General features: G+C 34.8%; 1 pseudogene; it reads right to left on the bottom strand.

The window, feature by feature from the left end:
- Window positions 1–731: 731 nt before the first annotated feature.
- LOC119509451 lies at window positions 732–1,664 on the bottom strand (annotated as a pseudogene).
- Window positions 1,665–12,108: the final 10,444 nt, after the last annotated feature.

Here is a 12,108-nt window from a genome sequence, read left to right as displayed (position 1 = left end):
CTTGAATGTGATTAACACTACAACAGAAATATCAGCTGCCAACAGACCCTTCACATACTTATTTCCTCCTGCCTATAACACTTTGTGTTGGTCAGGGGGTAGAGGAGGTGGACTGCAGGACTCTGGAGATCTCAGAGGAAATGAATGGCCATTCCACTTCCTTCAAACTTTAAACCATATTTCATGATGCAGATGTCTTCATTATATATTTATTTCATAGCACCTCCATATAAAATTGTAAAATATCCTTTCAGCAAATAAACCTCAAGTAGTTATATATATATATATATATATATATATATATATATATATATATACATATACATATACATATATATACATATATACACACACACACATATATATATATATATATATATTCTTAAAACCACAATTTATCTCCTCCATTTCTACAGAAGGTCAAGTTGTCTGGTTGCTATGTAAAATGAACACATGCAAATTTTGATTAAAATTCACCTTCAGCCTCAGAAGTGACTGCACAATATGAAAAAACCCTTTCTTTAGCCCACAATATTTTTAATACAGATATGCCCCATGCAGCTCAGTCACACCAGTGAAGTTGTCCCTTGAGTCATAATTCTCCACCTCAGCCTTTCTGACATTTGAAATGAAGGAGCTGACTACACTGATCTGACAGCTAATAGGGCTCTCTAATTACAAGACCACATTTACTACTGCATAAACCTGTTTAGCATAGTGAGTAGTACAAATCAATTACATTTTTCTTCTGATAGTATCTTTTGACACCAAACCTTTTTCATGGCCTTTTTCATCTCTGTATTTTTCAGGGTATAGATTAAAGCATTGAACATAGGGGCAATGATTGTGTAAAAAAGAGCAAATATTTTATCTTCAGGGTAAATAGTAGGTGGTCTGAGGTAGGCAAAGATTGAAGGCCCAAAATATAAGACTACCACAGTGATGTGAGACCCACAGGTAGATAGAGCTTTGCATCTTCCCTCAGCTGAGTGGTTTCTTAAGGTGAATAATAATGACATCAGACCCAAATAAGAGGACAAAGGTTACTAATGCAACCATTCCAGAATTGGCAACCACAAGGACACCAATGAAGTAGGTATCAGTACAGGCAACTTTCAGTAAAGGGAAAATATCACAATAGTAGTTATCAATTTCATTGGGGCCACAAAAGGGCAATCATATTATTATAGAAGTCATGGAGAAAGAATGGACAGCCCCACCAGCCCAAGCAGCTAAGACTAGAAGACAGCATCTTGTCTTATTATGATAGTCATGTAGTGGAGAGGTTTGCAGATGGCAATGTAACGATCAAAGGCCATGACTGTAAGGATGAAGATTTCAATCATTCTGAAGAACTGCATGGAAAAGACCTGTAACATGCAATCGTTGTAGGAGATGGTTTTTGTCCCCACTAACAAGTCACTTATCAGTTTGGGTGTAATGCTGGAGGTATAGCAGATGTCCGTGGAGGATAAATGGATGAGGAAATAGTGCATGCGTTGTTGAAAAAGAGGGCTGCATCTAATGGAGATAAGGATCAGAAGGTTTCCCACCAGAAGGGCAACATAACGAAATAAGAAGAGCACAAAGCAATATATTTGTATGTTCTTGTCATAAGAAAGCCCCAAAAGAATAAATTCTGAAATGTTCCTCCAAATTTCCATGTATAACATTTATTCTATGTAATATACAAATAGTTGAGATCCTGGCGAAAAAAAAAAAAGAAAACATGCATTTGAATGACAATATTTATGGCATGATCATATTCATATAAAAATTCTCATGTGAATTCAACCATGAATTATTACTATTGAATATATTTGCTCTTTGGAATCATAGTTGGATTCTCTAATAGTTTTTATTTTTTCAAATACTCTGTTATACTGATGCCACTAAAGATCTATGATTTTCAGTTTTGAAAATATGAAAATATTTCTACTTCCAAAAGAGAAAATGTCCTATTATTGTTAATTATAAGATTTATACAACAAGGAACATTAATATAACAATGCAGAAATTCATTTTATGGTTAATTTTCAGATGCATTCTTTATTCATAGCAGAGTTTTCTTTTTACGTCATGTTCCCTTATCCCAGCATGATATGGATCACTTGTTTGAATTTTCCGCATGCATATGATCAAGAAATATGGTTGCATTAAAAAAGAAAAAGGGCTAATTTGTGAGCTGCTTGATTTGTATTGGGGTTATGGCCCTTGAAATAAGGAGGAGGACTGCAAACTGGACTTGGGAAACTAACCTTGCTGACTATGTTACAAGACAAACTATTGTTGAAATATATACAGAAAACATTAGAATTTTTGCCAATGACTGATAATTGAGAAAAATAATTAGGAAAAAATATTTTTCTCTCGTTTGCATTTTAGTGAGAAAGAATTTTTATGGATGCAATTAGTGATGTAAATAAGTAATGAAAATACTAACTGAAAAGCACAAATAAGTTGAATTCAATACAATTTATGGGTTCTGTTAGAATCAATTATAGGCACCAAAAGTTTAAAGAAAAAGATGATAGTATGTAATGTAACTGTAAAACAAATATTGTGGTTATGAAGTATACAGCTGTTACCTATTTCATGAATTATACAGGTATTTTGTTATATTATTTTCTTTATGATCAGGACAAGACTTTCACAAAGGCAATGGTAGAATTTACTTCAGAGGAGCTGTACAGAGTACTATTCTCCTCCAAAGGTTAGGATTTAGGTAGGTTCAGGTGGGTTTTCCACCTTACTCCTAGATCTGGTGTGTCTGCCAAATCTAGGTGCTACAGGCCAAATTTCAATAATGCAGAACTTTTTGAAACAACAATATGTATAGATCAACAAATCTAATATTTCCAAATGGTGTAACTATCTTACAGTGATACTTGAGCTGATTTTAGGTTGTAAACAGATTTGACTTTAAAACATGAGTGTGTTTTTGAGAATTTCAAAGCATTTAACTCATGAATGAAGAAGGGAAGAAATTATGAAGTAAAAATATAAGGGATTGTTACAAACACAATATAGAAAGAATTAGAAATGATGAGGAGAAATAAACAATGTGGATGATAAACAACTGTCATTTAAGCTCTGTCTAAATATACATCAGTAAATTTCTGATGATATGGGGAAAACATTGACCATCTAGGAGTTTCCAATTTTCAGATGTTTGACATCTGGTGAAATAATGTGACTGAAATGTGGCTAAATTTTTGTTCTTTTTCATTTTTGCTATTGAAATGTTATATAGATGTTGTCTTCACATCTAAAAAGTTGTTCCAAATTGGTGGGAAATGATAATCATCCAGATTCATCTAGACAATCTCCACACCTTATTCCCAACAACTGTTTTATATAATTTACTTTCTATTAATCATTCTGATTACATTTTAGCAAGGAATAGAGAGGATTATTTTGAATTTCTCCATTCACACTAGCTGTTCTTACTTGGACTAGACACTGGATTCTCTAAATTTGAGTTTCAACATCTATACTGCATATGGACACAATATTCAGGGAAACATGAGATTATGATAAGAAATCTCTGGTGCTATGTAAATCCCAATTATACATCTTTTTCTTATCCTCTTCTTTTTGTTGAATGAAGGGATTAGTAATTAATTTGTCCTGCATACAAACACACACACATCTTCAATTTTTTATCACTTTACATTACATCAATATCCTAGTATTTTTTGTCTGTCTGTTTTGGTTTTTTGAATTATACTTTTCATTGCAATTTTATTACAGAAGTTGTAAGTTTACAGAAAATTATGCAGAAAATATTGAGTTTACATATAGCCCCCATTATTCAACACCTTTCATTAGCATGGTCGCTTTATTACAATTATTGAGAAAATATTATTATAATTGCACTATTAACTGCAGTCTATAGTTTTACATTAGGATTCACTGTGTTGTGCAGTCCCATTTTAATTTAATTTTATTTTTATTCAAGTAACATATATGCACCTAAAACTTCCCCTTTTAACCACATTCATGTATACAATTCATTGCTGCTAATTACACTCAAATGTTGTACTACTATTAAGTGAAAATGTCAATTACACTTTTATAGTATTGTTTAGCAATTCTGTTTGCTCCTTATAACGAACAGTCAACATTGTACAACTGAATTTTCCTATAGGTCAATAAGCATGGCCACAAAATATACACATTTTGGCATGTGCCTTATTAGAAATGTAACTTACCTGATTCTGATTATGTAGACAATTTCAGGAGAATGGTCTTTCAAAGGGTGGGAAATTCTTCAAAGACTGGAGGCTGCAATAGCACTGATAATCTGAATATTTCATTATTTTAAATGCCTAATCCAAATTATGGATTTAAATGCATAAATCCATAAACCCTGCTAATAATATACAAGCAAAACTAAACATTTTAAAAGAATGCTTATATTGTTTCTAAAATTGTGATATGCCACATTTCATAATTATTGCCTGAAATTAATAGAATAAATGCGAAATCACAGATAATAAGGGTGAATACCTGCACATCAATTCTGAGTGGCCTTCAAGTTACTTTTTTAAGTTGGCCAGGAAAATGATTTGGTGACAGATTGTCTCCTCACTTTTGTAAAATATAAGGCTATAAACCAGCGGTTCAAGCAAATCTAGTCTATTCTCCGAAATCATTTTCAGCATTGATTTCCATACACTTCCATGACAAAAGTCTCAATGTTTTCAAAGGAGATTGAAAATTTAGTTACCCCTGGCATTTCCTGGATTCCAAGAGAAGTATATATTCATTCCACAGAAGAGTGGTCTAGGATTTTAAATGCTGATGCAATTCAGCACCTTCTCATGCTCAAAAGGAAACAAGAACATTTTGAATTATCTGCTAATGCAGTATGTACATATATACCCTAGGAGTCATCTCTTTTAAGCCTATGCCTGAAACAAATATGCTCTGGAATTGCCAAAGATAAACTGATAGGAGAGCATAAGAATTTTTTATGACTCTGAAAGTTATAATAATTTGTTTTCCCAGAAGCATTTCTTAAAGGAACTTCATGAAACAATCCTAACCAGTTGTCCAAGGTTATATTCCTCTGTCCTCCTGACTGTAAATTTACTTTCCCATTTTGCTTTATTCAGGCTCTAGGCACTATGTCTCTAGAAAGGAGACTGTTATTCAGACCCAGAGAAGCTCAGGAAATTCTGTCACTTCTAACTATTTTCCTCTAAAGAACAAATTGGAATAAAGCAAATAGGTGCATGGGGTCAGTTAGCAATTAAGTACATGACCTTCTTCTGCACTGGTCCCCTTGGACCGTTAGCCATACCCAACAGCAATGAACTGTCTTTGCTGAAACGGAAGCTTAGGTTGTTGGAGGCAAAGTAAAAGTGAATAAGCAAAACATATTACAATTAAAATAAATTTACTGCTCCTATGTTAGGGTAAAATGGACCCAGGCTTTTGGTTGAAAGGCATTAGAGAGTTAAAGGAAGTCATGAAACAAACAAACAAAGGGAGTCCTCTATTCTGATTTCTACCAGGCACTTTCCCCAGAGTAGTTACAGAAGTAAAAAGTGTATAGACTCGGAATTATCTGCCCTAAAATTCAACTCACCTCCCCTCAATAAATTAAAAAAATATATATACAATGCATGTACTCATAAGATTGCAAGACATCAATATTTTATTACATCTCTTCTGGATTAAATCAATTCACTTAGAAAAATATGGATGATATTTATAAAGGTTTTTCAAAGCTTAGTATATATCAGACACTGTATTGAGCATTTTAATTTCATTATCTCAGTCCTTAAGTCATTTTCATGGGAATTATTGCCTCCATTGCACAAATGATAACATGAACACTTACAGAGAATATATAACTTGATGAGGATCATGGAGCTTATTTTTAAAATAACAGCATATTGTTTATAACATATGTAGAAGTAAAATATATGACAATACCTAAAGCCAGCAAGTGGAGAAATGAAAACATACTATTGTAAGAGTATACCATACCTGAAGTGGTATAAAATCACTTGATAGTAGTTGTGATCAACCCCTAAAATAGCAAAACAAATAGTTACAACTAATAAGCCCACAAAGATAAGATGGAATTGCTTTGAAAATATAATTTAAAACAATATCCCCTAACCCAGAATACCTCTCCCCAAACCTAGAACAGAAAGAAAAACAATTTTATTATTGAATAAGCATTGAACCAGAATGTGATGCATCACAGGTGATCTACAAAGATATCGCAACAATGGAAAGAAAACTCACCCTTTTTATGTGGCTAAGCAGATGCAACCCATCACATATACGTTCTCAAGATATTTTGGATATGATTTTACAGTTTGGAGCCAGGACTCCTCTGGAAGTTATGTGAATTTATTCCTAAGAACCTGGGACATAGGGGAAGGCTACTTCTTGTTTTATTACATTTCAAAGGTGTGAATTCCTTCTTTGCAAAGATTTTATTGTGTGGTGAAATTTGCCAGAGACTTATTCAACTTTTTAATACCTTTAAGTACATTTTAAATGGAGAAAGAAAAAGAGAATTTACAATTACAGATTTTCTAAACTAATGCAAAGGGAGATGTGAGGGAAGAGAAAGCCTCGGATCTTATGTTCCACTGGGAGAATTAAGTCCTTTATTATTCATATATTTTTAATTTGCATTTGCCCTTACAGACTCAAAAAGAATATTCAATTGATCCAAGACAAGGCAGACAAAGAAGGAAAACCTAAGAGAATATAGTATACATAGGTAACAATGAGCAAGAAGATAAGCTTAGACCCAACAATAGCAATAATCATATTATATGGAAATGATCTAAACACTCCAGCTAAAAGACAGATTGTCACAACAGATACAGAAAGCACAATCCAACTATAAACTGCCCACAGAAAATCTACTTTAAATATAAAGACACAAATATGTTAGAAATAAAAGAATGTGAAATGATATACAATCTAACACCAGTGAAAAGAAAGCTGAGAGGTTATTTAAATATCAGACGATGAATTTCAGAGCCTAGAATATTACTTAAGCAAAACAATTTTCTTTCACTATGATAATGGGGTCAATTAATCAAGATGATATACAAATTCTAAATATTTAGGACTCTAATAAGAATGCATCAAAATACTATCAGATATCAAAGATAAATAGACAAATCCTCAATTATGTTTGAAAATTTCAATGCCCATCTTTTGATAATTAATAGAAGATACACAGAGAAAATTAGCAGGAATATAGTAGACTACAGATAAACTGTGAACTGATTTGACTGACCTTTGTAAAACACTTCACCCAACTCTAGCAGAACAAACATTCTTGTCAGTTGCACTTGAGAAAAGTGATAAAACAAAATGGAATTAGTATGGCTAAGAGATTTAAAATGAGCCTGGAGGCCATTCAGGAAGTTACTTTTAATCACCTACCATCCAGCTATAGCAAACTGCGAAAGTGCAAAACCAATAACAACAATGTTACTGAGAAATATGAACACCATGAATCAACAGCAAGATAAAGAAATCAGCAAATTGTCTAACTTGAAGGTATTAGGCTGAAAACAGACTCTGAAAACCAAAGTACAGAAAAAGTATACTGAGCTAAAATAGCAGACATATGGAGCAGAACTAAAAGAAAGATACTGTTCAAAGTGCTGGGTTTGGGGAGGCAGTTTATAAGGCAAGGATATGGGTGGATGGAGAAGGGTGAGGAAGATGTGAGTTTTAAGGAAGGCATGAGCTATGTGAGCTATGAGGGGTATGTGAGCTGCCAGGAGGACTTGAGTGGAGTGTGTTTGAATCATTGTCCATTAATTAGCCACCTCAAAGTTTGTGGTTATCTGGAGAAGATTAGCAGACTCGCTTGCATCAGTTTGATTAATTTATTGCAGCAAAGGGAACTTTAGCAGCACTGCAAGGGATCTTTGGTTTGTTATCCTGCCTTAGTTGTTTTTTTGTTTCTTCTTTGTAGTATCCTGAGCAAAATATGAGTTTAAGTATTAGTAAAGCTATTTACTATTCCAACTTCACAAAGAAAATTTGGAAAGCCCCAAATATCCACCAATCATAATTCTTTACAAACAATTTATGTACTCTTTTTTCTTTAAAAGCCCTTACTTGGAAGCCCCAAGATGGGGCATGGTTTGGGTTGCCACTGTTAACATCAGAAAACATGATTCCAAATAGTCAGGCCTCACTGATCCTGCATCAAACAGAGAAATAAGTCTCATTGCTTTGGTGACAAGGTGAGTTTATTGAAGATGCATCAATAAGGAACTGGAGGGAAAAAAAATCTTTCCAAGACTAGTCCAGAGTGAAAAGAGTTGTTTGGGTTTTATAACCCCAAATAGACAAAGAAATGTCCAGAATATAGAAGAAAGCAGAAGGAAAAAAAAAAAAAATAGAAGAGAAAAAGCTGTTTGGTTAATCTCTCCTGTTATCTTGAAGTCCTCCTCTCATTCAGGCTTGTTTTTCAAAAAGCTACCTACTGATTATCAGGCCATATGATGGTGTCTCCTGCAGGCAATGCTGGGAAAGTTACTGGGAACAGAGAATAAATTTGTTGCTGTTGAGATTAGAGCAACTGCAAGTTATTTTAAAAAGGGCTTTTTATGCTTAGAATAAATCAAGGCTGCTTGAGTAAGGTGATCTTAATAAACAGTTTTTATTTTTCTTTTGGCTATTGAAGACTACAATAAGCATATCCCAGCTAAAGAATTATATTGTGTATTTTCTATGTATCCAGTGATCAAATCCCCACTTTTTATTTCACTATCAGATACCCTTTTTTGCTTGGGCAAATATTTAAAAAGTCTACACGAACCACCACCCTACTTGCCTCCAGCTGGGGCCAGACAGCCCTGCGGGTCAAACTTCTGGCCACATTTGCCATATAATCAGATAGGGAGATGCATTATCACCCCCTGAATCTGAATTCCCAGAACTGTAATTCTAAGACATCAAATAAATGCATTTATTGCCTTGCAGTTCAGTCTGTAATCTTTCAATTGATATTTCCAGTGTTCAGAAGTGCGATTGGAGGGGACCCTGTGCATCTTTTCAGTGAAAATGACTCATTACACTGGTTTGGTTGCAAAGGAAAGTGATTTAATAGCCAATGGAGACAGGGGATCTCAGGGTCTAAGACCCGCCTCCCTAAAGGACTGAAAGAACTGGGTTTCTATGCATTATTTGGATCAAAGAAAATTGGAGAGGAACAAAAGAAAATCAGGGAGATGACTTTTCAGTATTCTTTGGGAAATGAGAAAAGTTAGGGAGTATAATCAAAATTTTAGGGGGTACAATCTAGTTTCCTACTTGGGTTTGCTAAAATTAACTAAGATTCATGGGCGTAGACCTTTGGTCAGGTAACCTAAGATCAAGCTCTGGAAATCTGTTTACTGTTCAAGTTGAGCAATCCTCCCTTTGTCATAAAGGTCAGTGGAGCTGGGGAGGTTAAAGAGAGGTTAAAGAAAACAATATAATACTATTACCTCTGCTGGGGACTAAGGAACTTAATTAAAGATTTTTTTTAGAAAGATTAGCATTCTGTTCCTATCATCAAAGCTGGGAACTGAGTGACCTAGTTGCAGGGGCTTTTCCAGGCTCTGAAGTGACAAGTACCTCATCTCCGGAGCTGATGTTGGATTCAAGCACAGTGTGTGCTGAAGTCCCTTTGTACTGTCATGTCCCCAATGACCCCAGGCTTCTGTTGGTGGAGTCCTGTCAGTTCTGAACCTCTCTTCCTTTGATTGAGGTTCTGGCTTCCTTTGATTGGGTGTCTTTTGGTTAAGGGCATGTTCAACTTTGTTCTTCAGGTTTTATTTTGAACTTTGTTCTTTTCCTTTGGATTGGTGGAAGCAGTTCCTTTGGCTACCCTACTGGTTTACAGGAATTTCCCCTGTTTGGAGAGTACTCAAATATTTGGAATCTCTTATTTCTCTCTTTCTCTAACATTATACATAGGGATGCCTCTCCAACATTTTATTGACTAACAGAATCACATAATCTTCTCGGTGGGCTGGGGTCAGGCATTTAAATTCTATTAGAGCATCTACCTTCTTTGAAGTCTTGGCTTCCAAAGACTAAAGATTCCATTGTGATAATAAGGTGATCATGGATGGACAAGGTTGACAAAGGTTGCCTGCCATCCTCAAGACAGTGTCCATGCAAGAAGGGACACCTGGTCATGGGTCTGAGAACTAGACACACAGGCTGTCTGCTGGTTAAAGAAGTATCCACACTGTAAAACACCTCATTAACCCAACCCTAAGATAAATCCCATCAGGCTTTTAGATTTTAGAGCTGCTCTCAATCAGAAACAATGGGTTCTAGTTCTTCAAAAATTTCTAATAGTGCACTACCATCAAGCACTCCAGCTATTTTTATGTATAAATATTATGAACCTGAATCATGTAAATTCTTATCTTCCTGGACCTGGCATAGAAGATAATGTTGGATTACAATGGCCAAAATGAGACTCTTTTCATATGCCCAAATTAGTGTATTTGCATGCACAAAGAATAGGGACTATAAGATCAAACTACCTGAATTGGATACCTTTTTTCAATTGGTGCACCTTTTTTCAGTTGGTACATAGAAGCTTCCAAATGTATAACAAATTCCCAAATTTCGTCCTTCAAGAGAGAAATCCCTAAATAACAAAAGAAAGGCTTATCTAAGCACATAAGTAAACTCTCTGAAACCTCTAAATTTTCTGAAGCTGCCTCAGCTCCTCTTCCGCTTTCCTGTCCTTCTATTTACCTTAGCCTTGTAGAGTTGCCCTTTTTAATGAGGGTCCTGACACTCCTGCAGACCCACTCCCCCCTTATTAGAGAAGCTGTGGGTTTACAGAACAATCATGTATAAAATACAGGATTCCCATATACCACACCAACCGCACCACCCTCAACATCTTGCTTTGGTGTGTAATATTTGTTACAATTGATAATAGCACATATTTAAAATTGTGCTATTAAATTCTGTGATTTAACTTAAGATTCACTGTTTGTGTAGTGTAGTTCCATAGAATTTTAAAAACATTTTACTGTGTTACCATATATAAAATATGACATTTCCCCATATATATATATACACACACACACACACACACACACTGTTAATTACATTCACACATTGTGCTACTGTAAACACCATCCATTACCGAAATATTCCCATCATTCCAAATAGGAACCCTGTACATTTTAAGCCTTAAGTTCCATTCCCTATGCCCACCCCATCCCCTAGTAACCTGTAGTCTAGATTCTGACTTTATGTATTTTCTTATTCTAATTGTTTCAAGTCTGTGAGATCATCTATTTCCCCTTTTTATCTGACTTATTTCACACAACATAATGTCTACAAGGTTCATCTATGTTGTCCATGTATTAAGACTTCATTCTTTTTTTTATGGTAGAATAATATTCCATTGTAAGCATATACTGTATTTTATTATCTATGCATTAGTTGATGGACACTTTGGTTGCTTCCATATTTTGACAATTGTGAATATTACTGCTATGAACATTGGTGTGCATACATCTGTTTAAACCCCTGCTTTCAATTCTTTGGGGTAATACCTATTAGTGGGATTGCTAGGTCATATAGGAACTCTATATTTAGTTTTCTGAGTAGCTGTCAAGCTGTCTTCCACAGCAGTATATCATTTTACATTGCCACCAGCAATCGTGAGCAAATGTTCCTACTTCACCACATCCTCTCCAACACTCAGACCCACCCCTCATAGCCCCTTTTAAAATCAAACCTAATAAAGGAGGCTCAGAAATTGCCTCTATCACCCATACTCCTTAGATTAAAATTGATCTAAGAGCCATAACGAAGGAAATTCTGATTCCTATGGAAGATCCCCCAAAAACAATGGAATGTATTCTTTAATTGGTATACCAAATCAGCCAAAATTTTATCTAACTCCAAAATTGCTTCCTTAAAGGATCCTTTCAAAGAGCTTAAGAAAATAAAAATCTAATCTTAATGACTCTCTGACTGAAAACACTAAACTGGATGATGCTAACTTTCCTGTTTCTACTAATCCCACTGCTCCCCTTTGCATTCCCTCTTTGTATCTTTCCATAACTTACTACTAAAATGTGG

Source organism: Choloepus didactylus, chromosome 14, assembly GCF_015220235.1.
Source record: "Choloepus didactylus isolate mChoDid1 chromosome 14, mChoDid1.pri, whole genome shotgun sequence".
Taxonomy (NCBI): domain Eukaryota; kingdom Metazoa; phylum Chordata; class Mammalia; order Pilosa; family Megalonychidae; genus Choloepus; species Choloepus didactylus.
Note: the sequence above shows the minus strand (reverse complement) of the source record. Positions and strands in the feature narration are given on the sequence as shown.